The 19,587-nt window shown below is 38.8% G+C and overlaps 1 protein-coding gene across 3 annotated transcripts in view; it reads left to right on the forward strand.

Annotated features, from left to right (window-relative positions):
• The window catches only part of RASA2 (RAS p21 protein activator 2), a 170,619-nt gene that overhangs the window by 83,579 nt on the left and 67,453 nt on the right, over positions 1-19,587 (forward strand). The window lies entirely within an intron of this gene.

Raw genomic sequence — 19,587 nt, forward strand, 5'->3', positions numbered from 1 at the left:
CCCCAGTTTGCTCCTCTCTTTGAAAAGTAAAATAAACACTCTCTCCCTGGTACACAATCCCCCCGCACCCCTCCCACTGCCCTAAGTACATTCTTCTATGCAACCTTAATTGTGGACTCTTGTGATAACCATAATACTGTATCATACATCGCTTTTAAATTTATGATTTTTATGATTTATGATTTTTAAAAGACATATTTGATGAATGAATAATCATTGGGCATACAAAATTCAATCATTCGATCTCTGGCCTCATTTCTATCACCAACTCCATATTCTGTGACTGTCATTCCTTCCTCATTGTTTCCGACTTTTGTGTTCCAGTCAGTAATAATTATTAATGCATCAAAGATTGTGGTCTTCAATGTGGATCGAAGCTCAACATCAAGAAGACAAAGATTCTCACCACTGGGCCAATGGGCAGCACCACAGAAGATGGAGAAGAGATTGAGATTATTAACAATTTCAGTTTGTTCGGCTCCACAGTCAACACTCCTGGCACTACCAGTTAGGAAATCAAGACAAATTGCTTTGGAGAAATCTACTATCAAGGACCTCTCCCAAGTGCTAGAGGACAAAGATGTCATTCTAGAGACTATGGTGCACCTGATCCAGGCCATAGTCTTTGCAATTACTTGCTATGCATCAGAGAGCTGGACAGTGATTTAGGATGTCAGAAGAATTGATGCCTTTGAGTTATGGTACTGGAGAAGAGTATTGAACATACCATGGATTACCAACGAAAGAAACAGGTCTGTCTTGGAGAGGGTGAAACCAAGTTTCTCCTTGGAGGCAAGGATTTTGAAGCTTTGACTCTCATGCCAGAGTCAGGAGGTACCAGTCCTTACAGGATGATAATCATACTTGAAAGAGTGGAGGGACAGCACAGGAGAGGAAAACCTCAGATGAAATGAATTGACACAGTAACTGGGGTAATGGGGTTAGGTATGTCAGAGTCAGTGAGACTGGCTCAGGATAGGGCAAGCTTCAGAACTATTGCACCTAGGGTTGCTATGATTTGGAGACAACTCAATGGCACATAACAGCAATAATTACAAAATTGGTTCATTTCAGTCTTTAAAAAAAAGTTGGTAGAAGCCCTCAATTTCTTCCTCTTTGACTTTAGTTGTTAGTGCATCTGTTTGAATAATAGTTGTATTAACTGGTCTCCCAAGTATGCATATGGATAGGGAGACCTATCACAGCATTATTCTTTAGGGAGGACCCTGAACTATGAATGCGATGCCATTTTTTCCAAGTTTCTCATTTCTAGCATTGTAGATCTTATGCTTATCTGATTCAGAAATGACCCATGCTTGTCATCCTCAGTTCACTGATGCCTAGAATGTCAATCTTCATGTGTTCCATTTAATTTTTGACACCTTTCATTTTCCCTGTATTCATGCTTCATATATTACATGTTCCAGTTACTAATTGCTGTTTGCAATTAATGAATTGCTGTTTCCTATCTGGCTCTACATCAAATAGTATATCTATCCATGTTCCTCTGTTCATGGAGTTTTCAAAGGCTCATTGTTTTGGAAGTGGAGGGTCAATCCTTCTTTCTAGTCTCTTATTCTAGGAGTTTCTGTTGCATTCCCTCCACCTTGGGTGACCCTTCTGGTATGCAGCTGGTTTAGAACACCCCACAAGCTACACCAGTACAGCATACTTAACAGCAGCACCATTGTCTCTGCCGGTAACCCCATCCAGGACCCCATCCTGCCACTAACTATTGTTGTTGTATACTGTCGAGTGAGAACTGACCCATACCTGACCCTCTGGTGGGTTTTCAGAGGCTATTAATCACACAGGAGGAGATTGCCCATCTTTCTTTCACAGAGCAGCTGGTGGATTTTAACTGCATGTCTTTGGGGTTGCAGTGCAGCTTCTTAGAGAGATGAAGGTCAAAACAGCAAGGAGATACCCTCTCACACCAGCATCAATAGCAAAATTCAACAGGGCCATGAACAAGGAAAAGTTGGTTAGGATACGGAAAGATCAGAACTCTCACACCCTGCTGATGGGATTTTAAAATGCTATAACCACTGAGAAAGGCAGTCTAGCATTTGTTCAGATATCTGGAAATAAAAATACCTCTTGAACAACCAGCTGTTCAACTACTGGAAATCTACCCCAAAGAAATCAGAGCTGTGACACAAACAGATAAAGGCACACCTGTGTTTATTGCAATGTTCTGCACAATAGGAAATAGATGGAAACAAGCCAAGTATCCATCAAAAATTGACTAGATAGAGAAACGATGGTACATTGTTACAATGGAATACTTTGCAGCACCGAAAAATAATAAACTGTTAAAACACTACACAGTGTGAATGACTCTGCTGAGTGAAATATCTGTCACAAATGAAAAATACTGCGTAAGCCCAGTATTGTAATAATAGGATCAAACAAGGAGGAGGGAAGAGCAGGAAAAGAATGGATATATTAATCGATACTTCTCTGGAATGAGTGGAAGAAAGGACAGTCTAAAAGGAAGATGATGAAAGATCATATGTGTGACAATTAATAGTTTTACAGGGGAATTAGGGCGGGGAGGAAAGTGCACAAATAATCAAATAATTTTAAAAAGTGAGTAAAAATAAAGATGCTGGCCAGTAGAATCCAAAAAGTGATTTTTTTAAAAAAAAAATCATCACAACTAAGGGAGATTTGTAACAGGAATGCAGGAATGGGTCAACACACACACATATACACAAAATGTAATTCATCTCATCAACAAAACAAAGACCAAGAAACCACCTGATCCTATCAGATGATACAGAGAAAGTCTTCAACAAAATCTAACACCACTTCCTGATTAAAACATTCCATAGAGGGGAACCTCCTCAACTTAATGAAAAGTTTATATATAACACCAGAGCCAATATCATTCTTAACAGTGACTAAAGACATTCCACCCTGGAAACAAGGAACAGGCAAGACTGCTCACTATTACCACTCCTGTTTGATACTATTTTTGGAAGTTCTAATTAGGTCAGTAAGGAAAGAGAAGGAGAGAATTATTATCCATATTGGTTAAGAGGTGGTGAAACTGTTACTGTACGCAGATGGTATGATAGTGTACACAGAAAAACCCAGAGACGTAACAAAAAAAAAACCCAAACCAACAAAACACCAAACCTGTTAAGACAGACATTGTTAAGACAGACATAGTAGACCAGTTTAGTAGAGTGGCAGGATATAAGATTAACAGAAGAATCAGATGGAGTTCTCTACAGCCACAAAGAAAGCATAGAAAAAGAAAATTAAAATATCAATACTATTTACAATAGAAGTTTTTTTCTTTTTAAAGGAGCACAGCTCTTACAGATAACTATTCTTAATTTTGTAAGTCAGCCTATTATTTAACTGAAAAGTTCTCTCAGCCTGATTTTGGTTCAGAGTTTAAGAGGTAGCTGCATGTTCTCCGATCTCTATCATGTAGTGGATCTAAGTTGAAAGGAATTTTTTCATCTCTTTCACATTTTCCTCTCATGCCAGCAGGGTCCATCTCTTGTGGCCCTGGTCAGAATGGGGAGTCATAGTCTTGGATTCATCTGGTTCTTGTGGTCTTTGGGTAGATGAGACTGTAGCTGTTAGCCTTGTAGACTTAGTTTTTTCCTTTCTTTTCTATTCCAGAAGAGTAGAGGCCTGTGGTTGTATCTTGAATTGATTTTGCTTAGTTTTGACTGACTTAAATAAGGTTGTGACTAATAATGGAATTATTAGACAGCGTAGTGCAGTAAAAAGAGCCTGGAATTTTAGGAGCAGTGACTGACATTAGCACTGGTGTGTGCAGAGTATAAATAAGTTAATAAGATGATCCTGGAACATATGCAGTCAGAAAGAAATTATTCAAGGAATAATAGGACTTTGTCCTCAGAGGCATCTAGGTCAGTTGGCCTAACATAATCCACTAAGACAATGTCCTTCCTTCTTTTTGACAAATAGTAACTAAGACCTTGAAAGCTTGTAGTGACTGTCTAAGATGAATTTTTTTTCTCAGAGAATAAGTAAAGGAAATCAAAGACTCAAGGGAAAAATTAGTCCAAATGATGAATGGAGTGTGAATGGTAGTTTTCACTCACCTGAGACAAGAACAAGCAGACAAAGGCTAGCATCCAGATCAGGATCATTTTATAAAGTCCTCAAAAGACAGCTCAGGAAGACAGAGCAAAGTATTCTTTTTTGTTTTTTCTTTTTTAAAAAAAAATAATTATAATAAAAGTTTACAGAGATGTAGAGTTTTCATTCATTCATTGTTGTATTTTTCTCCCTGCCCACACCCTCCCCCCAATTCACTCTTCCTTTCATTGTTACACAGTCCCTCACCCCAAGTCCACTCCTCTGTGCAGCCTTCATACTGGACTCCTGTCATCACAATAATATCCCTTGTAAACCGTTTTCTCCCACTTCTGTTGCAATGCGATATACATTATTTATCCCCTCTTTCTCAGTCTTCCCTCAACCTTGATGTCAGTCCCTTTTTACAATAGTGGCATTATTCAATATTTGTTCTTTTGTGACTGAGATATTTCACTCAGCATAATGTCCTCCAGGGTCACCTATTTTGTATAATACTTCATGAGTTCCTTGTTTTTCAATGCAGCATAGTATTCCATTGTACGAATGTATCACAGCTTCTCTATCCATTCATTTCTTCATGGGTACTGGGGTTGTTTCCAACTCGTTGCTATTGTGAAAAAAGCTGCAGTAAACATGGGTGTGCATCTGTCTGCTTGGGTTGTGAGTATGGTTTCTTTGAGGCATATTCCAGGTAGTGGAATTGCTGGGTCAAATGGTTCTATTTGCAACTTTTTGAGAAAGCGCCATACAGCCTTCCATGGTGGTTGCACCATTTTACACTCCCACCAACAGTGAGTAGGGTTCCAGTTTCTCTGCAACCTCACCAGCATTTGATGTTTGCTGTTCTTTTAATTTTGCTTACTGGGGTGAGATTGTATCTCATAATTGTTTCGATTTGCATCTCTCTTAGAACTAGGGATTTTGGACATTTCTTCATGTGTTTGCCATCTGAATGTCTTCTTTGGTGAAATGTCTGTTCATACTCTGTGTCCATTTTTCAATGGGAGTGTTTACCTTTATCTTGTGGTGCTGCTTGATATTTTATAAATTCTAGATACAGAATAAACATACTAAGTCCCTTATCTGACATGTTATTACCAAATATTTTTTCCCAGTCTGTGGCTTCCCTTTTTACCCTGGTGGAAAAGTTTTTGGATGTGCATAGGGATTTGATTCGGAGAAGGTTCCATTCATCTATTTTATCCTCTCCTGTAAATTTTTCTGTAGATTATCCTCTCTTTTAGATTTTTCAGGATGCTTGGAATACTGTTTATGTTGTGGATTAGGACTTCTAGATTTCTTCCAGGCTTCTCTTTAATGAAGTTTATAGTCCTTGAGTTGATTTTTGTGTATGGGGTGAGGTGTAGATCTTGCTTGAGTTTTCTGAAGATAGTTTCCCAATTTTGCCAGCACCATTTGTCATTTCCCCACTAACTGATTTCATCTCCTTGTCAAAAATCAGTTGACTATAAGTAGATGGACTGATTTCTGGATTCTCATTTCTATTCCATTGATCTGTGTGTCTGTCATTGTACCAGTACCACGTTGTCTTGACCACCACGGCAGTGTAGTGGGATTTGAAATCTACCTTGTTTCTCTTTTTTAAGGAATGCTTGGCTTATTTGGGGCCTCTTTCCATTCCAAATGAAATTGGAGATTTCCTTTTCCATCTCGTTGAGGAATGAAATTGTTATTCGTATTTGGATTGCACTGAACATGTAAATTAACTTTGGTAGTATTGTCATTTTCACAATATTCAGTCTTCCTATCCATGAGCAAGGGATATACTTCCACTTCTCCATTTTTCTTTTTGTTTCTTGTAATTTTTTTTAATAGATCCTTTGTGCTTCGGGTTAGGTTTACTCCTAAGTATTTAATTTTGTGATTAGCTATTGTGAAGGGTATTGTTTTTCTTAGCTCCAGTTCTGTATTCTCTTTGTCACCGTAGAGAAATCCAAATGATTTTTGTATTTGATCTTACATACTGCCACTTTACTGAATTGGTCAACTATGTCCACTGGTTTTCTTGCTAAGTCTTAAGGGTTTTCTAAGTATACTATCATATTATCTGCATAAAGAGATAATTTTACCTCCTTTTTGCCAATTTGAATACCTTATTTCCTTCTTTAACTTTATTGCTATCACTAAGAATTCCAATACAATATTTAGTAAGAGAGGTGACAGTGGGCATCCTTGCCTAGTTCCTGCTCTCAAAGGAATGCCTTTAATCTTTTTCCATTGAGAACAATGTTGGCTCTCGGGTTTCTGTATATACTTTTTGCTATGTTGAAGAAATTCCCCTCTAATCCTTTTTTGTTAAGTATTTTAATTTGGCTGAAGGGTGTTGGATTTTGTCAAAGGTCTTTTTTTATCAATTGATAGGATCATGTAGTTTTTGCTCTTTGCTTTGTTAATGTGATGAATTACATTGTTTTTCTTATGTTGAACCATCCTTGCGTACCTTTTTGGATCCCACTTGGTCATGGTGAATTAATTTTTTTATCTATCTTTGGATTCTGTTGGCCAAGATTTTATTCAGGATTTTTGCATCAATGTTCATGAGAAATATTGGCCTATAGTTTTCTATGTTGGTGGTGTACTTACCTCATTTTGCTATCAAGGATATGCTTGCTTCATAGAATGAGTTTGGGAAAATTCCATTTTTTTTTTCTGTTTTCTGAAATAGTTTATGTAGAATTGGTGACAGATCTTCTCTGAATGTTTGATAAAATTCCCTTGTAAAACCATCAGGTCCAGGACTTTTTTTGGCTGGAAGTTGTTTTATTACCTTTTTAATATCTTCTTTTGTAATGGGTTTGTTCAGGTGTTCCATTTCAGTTGGTGTCAGTTTTGGTAGGTTGTGCATTTCTAAGTATTTGTCCATTTCCTCTAGGTTTTCATATTTGAGTATAATTTTTCATAATATTCCAATGTTAGCCTTTGTATTTTAGTTTCTTCTGTTGTGATGTTGCCCATTTCATCTCTTATTCGGATAATTTGTGTTTTTTCCTTCTTTTCCTTTGTTAATTTTGCTAGTGGTTTGTCTATTTTTTTTTTTTTTTACCTTTTCAAAGAACCAGTTTTTAGTTTTGTTGATGGTTTCAATTGTTTTTCTATTTTTTATTTCATTTATATCTGCTCCAATTTTTATAATCTCAGTTTTTTTAGAGGATGTCAGGTTTTCTTGCTGATCTTTTTCAATTTGTTGGAGATGTTGGGTTAGAGAGGCAATGGTCAGTTTTTTCTTCCTTTTGGTATGTTTATTTATTGATATAAATTGACCTCTGATTATTGTTTTGGCTGTTTCCCAGAGGTTTTGGTAAGTAGTGTTTTCATTGTCATTTGTTTCAAGAATTATTTTTATTTCATTTTTTATTTCTTCTAGTATCCACTCATGTCTAAGCAAGGTATTGTTCAGCTTCCAAATGTATGGGTTTTTTTTTCTCCCTTATCCTCTTGTTATTAATTTCTAATTTTATAGCATTGTGGCCTGAGAAAATGCTTTGCATTATTTCTGTGTTTTTTTAATTTATTGATGCTTGCCTTGTGACCTAAAATATCATCTCTTCTAGAGAATGTTCCATGCACATTGGAGAAGAAGGTATACTCTGGAGTTTGTGGGGGTTTGTCTATAAATATCTATGAGGTTGAGTATGATTTAATTCTTGAACATCTTTGTTGAGTTTTTTGTTTTTTTCCTGGTAGTTTATCTTTTCTTGAGAGGAGTGTATTGAAGTCTCCAACTACTATAGTAGTGTTGTCTATTTCCTTTTCCAGTTTTGTTAATGTTTGTTTTATATATTTTGCAGGTCTTTCATTTGGTGCATAGATATTTATTATTGAATGTCCTCTTGTTCTGTTGACCCTTTAATTATTAGGTAGTGACCTTCCTTGTTCATTGTGATGATTTTTGTATTGAAATTTATTTTATTGGAGATTAATATTGCAACTCCTCCTTTTTTCTGGTTACCATTTGCTTGGTATATTTTTCCCCATCTTTTTCTTTTCAGTCCTTCTTTATCTTCATTTTTCAGGTGTGTCTCTTGTAGACAGCATATTGATGGATTTTGGGTTTTTATCCAATCTGCTACTCTTTTCTTTTCAGTTGTGCATTCAAACCATTCACATTTAGTGTGATTATTGAGAGTTACGGTTTTCTTGCTATCAATTTGTTGAGTTCTTTTTGGTGTTGTTGCTAGTTACTTTTGCTGCTTTCTGTGACACCTCTGTAAGAAGGACATAGCTCAGTGTTTCCTGCAGTGCTGGTCTTGTTTTTACAAACTCCTTAGTTTCTGTTTCTCTGGGAATATCTTGATCTCTCCTTCATATTTGATGGATAATTTTTCTCGGTACAGTATTCTTGGTTGACAGTTGTGTTCTTTGAGTGTTTGATATATGTCCTTTCACTGTCTTCTTGCACGAATGGTTTCTGCTGAGAAATGGGACACTTAATCTGCTCTCCCTTATATTTTACTCTTTGTTTCTCCCTTGTTGCTTGCAGAATTCTCCTTTTTTCTTTGATTCTGGCAAATTTGACTAGGATATGCATTGGTGGTTTTCTCTTGTGGTTTATTCTATATGGTGTTCAGTCAGCTTCTTGAATATATATTCTCTCATTCTTCATTTTCCTGGGAAGTTTTCCTCGAGTAATTCTCCCACAACTTTTTTGGTGCCTTTTCTTGCTTCTTCCTGTTCTGGGATTTTGATGATGCGCATGTTATGCTGCTTGATGGTGTCCCACCTTATTCTTAGATTTTATTCTTTTTCCTTCCTTTTTTGATTCTGCTTTTTGCTCTAATAGATCAGTGGTGACAATTCTATCCTCTATTTCACTGGTTCTGTGTTCCATCTCTTCCACTCTGCTCATCTGTCCCTCCGTCATTTTGATAGCATCTGAAACATTGGACCTCATATTTTGGATCGTGGTTTCTTGTTTTCCAGTGCTGCTAATGCCTCGTTTGTTTTATCTGCATTGTTTTGGATTGTTTTTTAAGCTTCTCCTGGGTTTTGCTTGCAGTGTCCTATAATTCTTCAAGTTTGTGTTTCACCCATTGAAAACAGTGGTTCTTTTAAATTCTGTGTCAGAAAGTTCCATCAGACTTTCTGGCTTCAGGAAATCCATTGATACTGTGTCATCTTTTGAGGGTGACATCTTGATTTGTGCTTGTGTAGTGTGTGAGGTAGCTTGCTTTCTTCGAGACATTGATAGGTTCTTGATCTAAAGATAATGCTCTAGAAATCACTTGGGCAGCTTACCCCATCTGTGTTTCTCTCTGAACTTCTGACTCAAGGGAAAGTTCAGTTTAGGGCCTGTGAGAACAGCCTCCTGTAGCTAAGTCAGATCAAGGTGTTCCAGATTAAAGGCAAGTTGATTGGACACAGGTAGTCACAGGTGAAGCTGAATGGTGGGCAGGACAGGTACAGGGGGAGGGGTGACCAGAGGGGTGGGCCAGCCACTTGCGGGGACCTCACTCAGATTTTAGCTGTCTGGGTGTGCTCACAATGGGGTCCCTACTCAAATTTCCACTGTTCATGTTCATCTCACTCCCAGTGGATTTCTCTCAGCAGTCCTTGCCCAGCGTCTCTCACCCAGGTGCCCTCACCCAGAGGCCCTGCCCCAGCAGGGGCCTGGGTCCAAGTAGGCTTAAGAAAACTCAGGTAAATTCCCACTGACCCGCTTCCTTCTGGTTGATCTGTGGTGTCCAAGAAAACTCAGTCAAATTCCTACGGGCCCTCTTGCTTCTGGGCGTTCTCCTGGCCAGTGGGCAGTGCCCAAAAAAACCTCACTTTAATTCCTACCAGCCTGCCTGATCGTGGGCAGTTGGCAGGGCCCAAGAGAACTCCAGCAAATTCATACCGGCCTCCTTGCTCCTGGGCAGTTGGCGGGGGCACAAAAAAAACTCGTTCAAATTCCAACAGGCCCACTCACAACTGGTGTGACTTAAGAGAACTCAGTCAATTTCCCACTAACCTTTTTTCTCCTTCCAGATGGGTCCCACACTCTGCTGGTGCTGGCTGGCAGCTGCCATCTTTGGCTGGGGCCCATGGCTTGATGCTCTTGTAGCTCCCAAAATAATTATTTTAATAAAAGTTCTGTTGAGAAGCTGGACTCGGTGAAGATCTGTGTGGCATTAGGATTGGAGGAGGACTCAAAACACTTGCTGCAGAAGATCAAGGACTACAGACTTTCATGTGGATTGCATCTCAGTGATGTTGAGACAATAATCTTCATCACAGGACTAATAAGCAACACTATAATAGATGAGAAAAGATTGAAATTGTCAGTGAGTTTATATTACTCAGATCCACAACCAACATGCTTGATACTAGCAGTCAGGAGGTCAAGGAGATGCATTGCACTGGGAAAGTCTGCCGTCGGCATCCTCTCCAAATTACTGAGGAGCAGTAAGGGGCGACTGATTCAGGCCATGAACTTTTCAGTCACTTGCTGTGCATCTGAGTGTTGGTCAGTGAATAAGGATGACTGAAGAAGAACTGATGCCTTTGAGTTGTTATGCTGGAGAAGTGTGCTGAATATCCCATGGACTTCTAGTAGAACAAATAGACACGTCTTGTAAAATATGCAACCACGGTGCTCCTTGGAGGTCCAGATGGCAAAGCTTCATGTCACATACTTTGGACATGTTGCTGAGAGAAACTATTCCTTCAGAAGGGACATCATGGTAAGAAAAGTCAGCAAAGGAAAGAGAGACCCTCAGCATGATGGATTGGCATAGTGACAGCAGCAGTGGGCTCACGTGTATCAGAAGGTGAGGATGGCACAAGATAGGACAAGGTTCAGATCTGTTGTTCATAGAGTTGTTATGAATTGTAGTTTATTACCCCTAACAACAACAGCAGAATAGGAGAAAAACGGAACAAAACTCAAAATAAGAGTCTATACTTACTTGCCTGATAGAGACTGCTGGAACTTTTGAGACTATGGTACTTAGATACCCTTCAAACTTGCAACTGAACCTACCACCAGAGATCTGGAACACAGGAACCTACCACCTTTTAGCTAAACTATAGACATCAGACCCATAAATTTAACACAGGAAACCCAGGGAGGAAGTGGAAAAGTGCTGTTATGTTGAGAGGACCACAGCTAATGTCATTAAGTAAGTTTTTGAATGGGAAACTAATGTACTCTGTCAGCATTCACCCAAACCACAATAAAATTTTCAGAAATAGAACAAATCTGAAGACATTGAACTGAGTGTCTTATAAGGCAAAAGCATATACATGAATATAGAGATTAACATTCAATCAGTAGTTACCAGTAAAAGGGGAGAAAGGAGGGATTATTACTTTTAGAGTGCTGAGTTTGAGTTTATAGTGATAGAGAAATAGCATTGGTTAAGGGTAGGGCTGAGCAGTCTATTAATATAATTGCTGCCATTAAAATGTATACCTGTAAAACGTTGAATTGGCAGAAGTTGATAATTAAAGAACAATAACAAAGAAAGAAAAGAGACACTGCGGAGTCCAGGCTTACAGACAACTAAATACCTCAGGGGATTTGATTTTTTGATTTGGAGATTTAGGGCCATGGTTTCTTGAAACATTCCAGTTTATTGGTCTGATCATACAGTTTGTGCTTGTGCTTTTTTGCTTCCTAGTTTATCTGGGATTTTCAGTTTGCTAGTAACTGTCCAAGGCACTTGGTTTTAATTTGCCTCAAGCAATAGAGGAAAGAGGGTTAGGAATAGCAGAGGAATGTGGAATTGCCTCCATTAAGAACTTCTTTCGTTACCATGATACCAGAATTTAATGGCTTCTGGCTTCCATTACTAAATGTTTGATCAAATATGATACAGAAGAATCCTAATTGGAAATAGAGGGTGGTATGTAGAATGTGGAACAGAGTTGAAAAATTTTCATGGAATCTAGACTTTCTGGAGCCAAGGAGACTGGGTGAATCTGTGAAATTATTGTCTTGAAATAATTTCTGAACTTTGAGCCAAAATTATCCCTAAAAGTCCCCTTTAAAGCCAACTGTAGTTTAAAGTAGTATAGAATCCTGAGCTTTATACTCAGAGACGTGGGTAAAAACCCCCCTCTACTCTTTAATCATAATATGCTTTTGAGTTTTTCTTTTCCTTTAATATTTCTGTTTAAAGTTCATTTATCTTGTATTTGTGGGATTTAGTTCTCATCAAATTTGAAATTATATACTTTTCTTTTTTAGTTTTCCCCCCCTACAGCTTATTTTGATGGATTCTCCAGCTGTATGTTAACTTTGTTGCTGTAGCAACCCTGTGAAAAACAGATCTGAGCTCCATCCTATCCTGTACCATACACTTCTTGACAGATTAGAGCCCATTGCAGCAGGTACCATGTCAATCCACCTGATCAACAGTCTTCCTCTCCTTCACTGACTCTCCACCCTTACAAGGATTGTGTCCCTCTCCAAGGAATAGCCTCTCCTAACAACATGCCTGAAGTATGTCTCCAAAGAGCACTCTGGCTGCACCTTCTCCAGGACATATTTGTTTGTTCTTTTGGCCATGTTCAGTGCTCTTCTCCAATACCACAGCTCAATGACGTCAGTTCTTCAGTCATCCTTATTCATTGTCCAGCTCTCAGTTGCATTACAAGTGATTGGCCTAAACCATGGCCTGAATCAGATGCACCTTAGTGTTGCGAACTTTTGGACACTTGAAATCATTTCCCAATTCTGCACAATAATTTTTTTCAAACCCCCCCTCCCCGAATTTTGTACAGTATCTGTTGGTATATCTTTATCTTTTTTTACTCTTCAGGGAACTCTGGTGGCCTTTTGGTTAGATTTGAGCTGCCAGCTGAAAAGCTTGGCGTTCAGATATACTAGCTGCTCAGCAGGGGAAAGATGGACCTTCTCTTCCTGTGCACTTTACCACCTCAGAAAGCGCTCTGGAAGGTCAGCTACAAATTGGTTCTGACTCGATGGCCCCTAACAATAGTAACATCCTTTTTCTTCTGCCATTTCTTCTTTTCTGTTAATTACCTCCAGTGTGTCGTCTCATTTCTTAGGACCAAGTATCTTGTGTGCCTATACCAACCATGAAATACAGCTATAATTTTCTAAATTTTTTTTTTAATGTTGATTTTTCTTTTCCTTACCAGTAGTAGTCTTTGCATTTATGGGTGTACTTTTTTGGTGTCAGGCTTTGTGAAATTGCTTATTACTATTTTTTTGTTTCTGTAAACATTTTTGAGCTTTGGTCAGGCCTCAGTTAAGTTCCTTGTGAATAGTTTGATCCTTTTGTGGCTTATATTTAATCTCTTTAGATGGCACAAAAGCATCCTTTACTTTTTCCACAACTGAGGCGGCATCCTTGAATCTCCGAGTTTTCCATTGTGACTAGTGGGACTTTGGGAATTGTTTTCTCTGCTCTTATCAAATGATGCTTTGTCTTCTTTGGGGTCATTTCACATGCTTATTCTCTTTTTTCATTGTTGTCACATTTTAACTACAGTCCTTATACAGTCAAGGACTGTACTTTTCAATATGAATTAAAGTTTAACATCAAGAAGACAAAGACCACTGGTCCCATTGGCAGCACCATGATGGATGGAGAAGAGATTGAGGTTGTTAACGGTTTTAGCTTGCTCATCTCCACAATCAACACTCTTGGCACCAGCAGTCAGGAAATCAAAAGATAAATTGCCTCGAGGAAGTCTGCTGTCAGGGACCTCTCCAGAAGTGCTAAAGAGCAACGATAACATAGTAGACACTAAGATGTGCCTGATCTGGGCTATGGGGTTTTTTTGTTTTGTTTCAGTTACTTGCCCTGCATCAGAGAGCTGGACAGTGACTAAGGATGACAGAAAAATAATTGATGCCTTTAAGTTGTGGTGCTGGAGAAGAGTCTTGATCATACCATCAACCACCAAGAGAACAAATAGATCTTTCTTGGAGAGAGTGAAACCAAGTTTCTCTTTAGAGGCTAGGATTTTGAAGCTTTATTTCACACACTGGGCACGTGGCCAGGAGGGACCGATCCTTGGAGAAAGACATCATGCTCAGAAAGGTGGAGGGACAGTGAAGGAGAGGAAGACCCCAAATGAAATGGATTGATATTGTAACTCTGGAAGTGGGGTTAGGTGTGTTGGAGTCACACACTGGCTCAGGACAGGACAGGCTTCAGAGCTGTTGTACATAGGGTTGTTATGAGTTGCAGGTGACTCAACGGCACAAATCAACAACACATTTTAAGTGGTTCATAGCTGCTCTTCCATTGGGTTTCTAAGGCTGTATATTACACAGGAGGAGAAATGCCCATCTCTCTCCCTTTGAGCTGCCAGAGGTGTGACTTTTGGGTAGCAGTACAACTCCCTGTGGTCTTATCTACCAGAACTGCCTACATACTTATTAGCTTTATAATAAGGACCAGTGTTAGCTTTCTAATAAAGGGCGATGTTGCATCTTTCCTGAGGAATCAATAGTTGGCAACTACATCCTCTCTTTCAAGGTGACTGTCTACCTGTAAGCTAGGCTTCTCTTACTTATTCTCCCTTTCAGGTATCACTCTTCTACACTACTGATTTTGTCTACTATTATTTCAGATAAGACTGTAAATCTAGTTAACCATTAACTGTGTTATAGAAAAAGATTAAGATCAGTTTGTATTTTAAGCAAGTTTGGACTAAGTTCATTTCCGTTTGTAATTTGTAGGTAATATATTAATTTCAAACGCTTTGTATGTCATGTTATTGTTGTTATGAAATTTCAAATGCTTTGTATGTCATCTTATTGTTGTTATGTGCCGTCGAGTCGCTTGCAACTCATAGTGATCCTATGTACAGCAGCCCTAAGCTCTGCTCTGTCCTGTGCCAGTTGTACTGTCTCCGACACACCCATCCCAATTACCCCAGTCACTGAATCAATCCACCTCAGAGAGGGCCTTCCCCTCCTACGCTGTCCCTCCACCCTCCCAAGCATGATGTCCCTCTCCAAGGACCGGTCCCTCCTTATAACATGTCCAAAGTATGTTAGACGAAGCCTCAGAATTCCTGCCTCCAAAGAACCACCCGGTTTAACCCTTTCCAGGATGGATCTGTTTGTTTTCCTAGTACTCCATGGTACTCTCTATTCTCTTCTCCAGCACCACAGCTCAAAGGCATCAATTCTCCTTCTATCCTCCTTAGTCACTGTCCGACTCTCTGTTGCATAACAAGTGATAGCAAAGACCATGGTCTGTATCAGACGCACCTTAGTCTCCAGAGAGACACCATTGCTCTTCAGTTCTTTGGAGAGGTCCCTAACAGCAGACTTTCCCATGACAATATGTCTTTTAATTTCCTGGCTACTGGTGCTGAGAGTGTTGACTGTGGAGCCAAGCAAACTAAAGCTGTGAACAATCTCATTCTCTTCACCATCCATCCTGATGCTTCCAGTTGGTCGAGTGGTGAGAATCTTTGTCTTCTTGACATTGAGCCTCAATCCATATTGTAGGCTGCAGTCCTTGACCCTCTGCAGCAAGCGCTTCAGGTCCTCCTCAGTTTCAGCAAGCAGGGTTGTGTCATCTGCATAACTCATGTATGTCGTAGATAAAGAAATTAAAAATAATTCAGCATACTAAGATTATTTTCTGCCTTTTCCTGTTTCATGGTGTGCAATTGCTTGATTTATCAAGTAGAATAGTTATAGCATTGGTAATTAGAAAATTAACATTTCAAAATATATATATAACAAAAGAATATCTAATGATACTGAGTTTAACAAAAACCAATTTCAAAATTGTAAGTATTTCTGGTTATTTTTATAGTCTTTGGTTAATGAATTCCATTGCTTTGATTTGTGGATATTCTTGGGAAAGTCTTTTTATACTATACTGTATTTTCCTAGGTTTTAAAAAATATTTTATATAAACTCTAGTGCATGGATTTTTTTTCAGTAATACAGATTCCTATTAATTAGTGTTAACATGGTAAATTTGGTATTGCAAAGTAATGCAATATTTCAGGCAGTACTGACAGCACATAACAACAACAACAACAACAACTGTACAGTGAAAATGTAGAAAGCTGTATATTAATGGTTTAAAAGTAAAATTTGAATCCTGGCTCCCATTTGGTGTTTGTGGGGGTTTTGTTGTGGTTTTGTTTTGTGTTTTTTTTTATACTTTTAAAACTTTTATATTGATTTGCCTACAAAATTTGTATACATTGTATTTCAGTCATATACATAGTGTTTCACACACTCCTTCATTCACCTTTTGTTTCATATGATCATTCCCATGTATTATGTTTGTAAAATTAATTATCACTGATCTATGCACACTGTCACCTCATATCTTCAGGTCCCCACTGCATCTTTCCTAATTCATCTACTCCCTTCCTCTGTCCACCAAACCCTGCCTCCCCGTGATTTCCTCCCCTCCTCACACTCAGTCACCCTGTCTTCCTCTGTTGGACTTTTATATACATCTACTAGTTACCTTTCTATTTTTATGATAATGATCTTATACCGTATTTGTCCTATTAGACTGAGTTAGTTCACTCAGTATAATGCTCTCTAACTTCTCCCATGTTAAATAGTATTTTTCTAAATCATTGGTGCTCTGTGCTGCATACTGTTCTATCTTGTGAATGTATTACAATTTCTCAGTCGATTTGTTTTATTTATGGCTTCCATTCTTTCTTCCATCATTTGCACCTTCTTCCGTAGCTGTTCATATGACTCGGTATCAATACATTTCTTTTGCTGACCTGTGTCCGAGATATTTGTTGGGTCTGCAGTATGCTCTGATTTTTTTAGGCTTATTTTGTTTTTTCACAAGGTATGAAGCTGCCTGCTGCTTTCTTGACATTAACTATATAGTAGCCCATTTCTGTTGTGTCTGAGGAGCTTATTGACAGTTCTTGATAATTATGATATTATTGATTAGTTGTAGGTTTAAAATGTTCAATCTGTGGAGGTAGGCAGTTCACTCTACTGGGTCTATGGAGTGGGAATATTTGCCTTAAGGTCTTCTCTGGTCCACAGGGCAGCTCTGCAGGAATCTTACATTATTGTAGCCCCTTCTCCTATAATCTTTTGTCTTTTGGCACCTCCCTCTCTAGCACTTCAGTATGTCAGCTGTGGGTGTGAGTCTTTCACCTGATTGCAGCCTCCTCTCTTAAATGGTATTGCTCTCTATTCACCGTCACAAGAACATGGAAACAGCCCAAATGTCCAACCACAAAGGAATGGATTGAGAAATTATTACATTCTCACAGCGGGAAAACTATGCAGCACGCAGGAGCAATAATTTTGTAAATTATTACCTAACTTGGGAGGGACTGGAGAGCATTAGGCTGAGTGAACTAACTCAATCCCATAAGGATAAGTACTGTTATTGTAGAATGAGTATAAGGATCCAGGAGGGGTGGGAGAGGCTGGAAGCAGAGGGATATGGTTGTGAGGGTGAAAGGGGGGATTAATCATTGGGTTGCACAATTTGATAGGCGGTGGGGATGAGAAAAATGCAAAGAATTTGTTCAAATTTGTAAAACAAAAAAATAAAACTAGTAGGAAAAAAATTATATTGCCCTTGTTGTTCTGCAGAGTGGCTTGGTGGCCAGGTTCCCAACTGTAACAGTAGCTCTCCAGGGGAGTTACAGGTCCTTCCCTCCCCAGCACCTCAGTGTGCTGGCTCTGAGAGTGACTGTCTCCTGATTGCCGCCCTCTCTCGTGAAGTCTGTTATTCTCTTTTATCTATAGAGTGGTATGTCCTGGTTCTCCAACTGGAGAAGTTTCTGTCTAGGGGGTTGCAGGCAGTTCTCTCCCTAACACTTCAGAGTGATGGTTGTAGAAGTGAGTCTCCCAGCTGATGCAGTCCCCTCTCTTAAATGATATTGTCATCTTTAGTTTGTGGAGTGGCCCTTTGGCAGCCAGGTTTCCCAACTAGACAGTGGCTCACTTCTTAAAAGTCGTGTTACCTCGCCAAGCCTTATTTTGTTGCTCTTGTGTAATCTCTTTAATCTGCACTTTTTCTTTTAAAATGGCATGATGACATTCATCGTAAAGACTTTGTTAGGAGTTATATGCATTTTGTCAAAATGTGTCATAGACTGTAAATGTTGTGCAAAAACTAGGTGACATTTTTCGGTTTATCTTGAGAAGTATTTCAGATAGTAAACATAGTGGGAAGATTTTAATATATATCTGTGCCTAACTTTTAAATCTAGAATATTAGGTTTTCTCTGGCTTGTTTCAGAGACTTTTCAAATATTGTTTTTGATAACCAGTTCAATGGAAGTAAGTTGACTCTCTCTTGACTCAGCAGCACACCATCTGCTTGTGATCTATGGGCTCTGGAGAGGAAGTAAGACATGCCCAACAGTTCTACATCTGTGCCCACACACTCAACAAAGCATACTTTTCAGCAGCACTCAAGAGACGTTAATGCAGACCATTGAGCATTAAGCTGATGAACTCAGTGGTATTTAGGGAGAAAATTTGAAGAGCAAGTCATTAAGTCAAATTCTTTGTTGTTAGTAGATGCCAGTGAATATAATACACGAAGTGGGTTCTTGTTTTTGATAGTTGAATTTTTGTATACAGGATATTGCTGTAGCAGAAATGAGAATCAAAAACTACTGAATTATGTGAAAGTATGCACTGTAGCTATGAATGAGGCTTTAAGTGGAAACCAGAATTGTTGCCTTTTCTCATTCATACTTAAGCAGAGGTGTGATGCCATAGAGCTGACTTGGTTTGTAGTTTACACAGTTCAAGTGCTTGCTGGGTTTTTTTTTCTGTTTTAAGGGCCATGCCAGTTTTGATGTTGTATCAAATTATAAGACACACCTTAGTAGATACTTAATAGTTGTTGTTGTTATGTGCTGTCAAGTTGCCTGCAACTCATAGTGACCCTGTGTACAACATTGCTGAACTTTGCTCTATCCTGTGCCAATCTTATTGTCCCTGACACACTTACCCCTGTAGCCCCCAGCCACTAAATCTACATCTCCCTGAGGGTCTTCCTCTCCTGTTCTGTCCTTCCACCCACCCAAGCATGATGTCCCTCTCCAAGGACTGGTCCCTTCTTGCAACATGTCCAAAGTATGTCAGACAGAGCTTCAGAATCCTTGCCTCCAAGGAGCAGCCTGGTCTCAAGCTGTCTAGGATGAACCTGTTTGTTCTCCTAGCAGTCTGTGGTATATTAAATACTCTTTCCAGCACCACAGCTCAAAGGTATCAATTCTCCTTCTGTCATCCCTAGTCAGAGTAGAAAAGTATTAAATACTATTTTTCAGCCTAACTGTGAGATTCCAATTTAGCACTACTTTGAAAGCATAACATAAGTCAATAAGTGCATATTTATGTATGCTGGGAATTTTTATCCTGGGGGTAGATCATATGTAGACCTATAACTATACTCTTAATAGGAAGCAATTTTGAGCTCTCTGAAATACCCATTTGTATTTAAAGATCTTTCTTTTTTTTTTGAATGTTTTCCTTTTTTTATTTATTTATTTTTCATTTCAGTGAACATCTACAGAGATTTTGGAATTCCATTCATTCAT

This window comes from Elephantulus edwardii, unplaced genomic scaffold, assembly GCF_000299155.1.
Source record: "Elephantulus edwardii isolate Elephantulus edwardi_28Jun2011 unplaced genomic scaffold, EleEdw1.0 scaffold00158, whole genome shotgun sequence".
Lineage (NCBI taxonomy): Eukaryota > Metazoa > Chordata > Mammalia > Macroscelidea > Macroscelididae > Elephantulus > Elephantulus edwardii.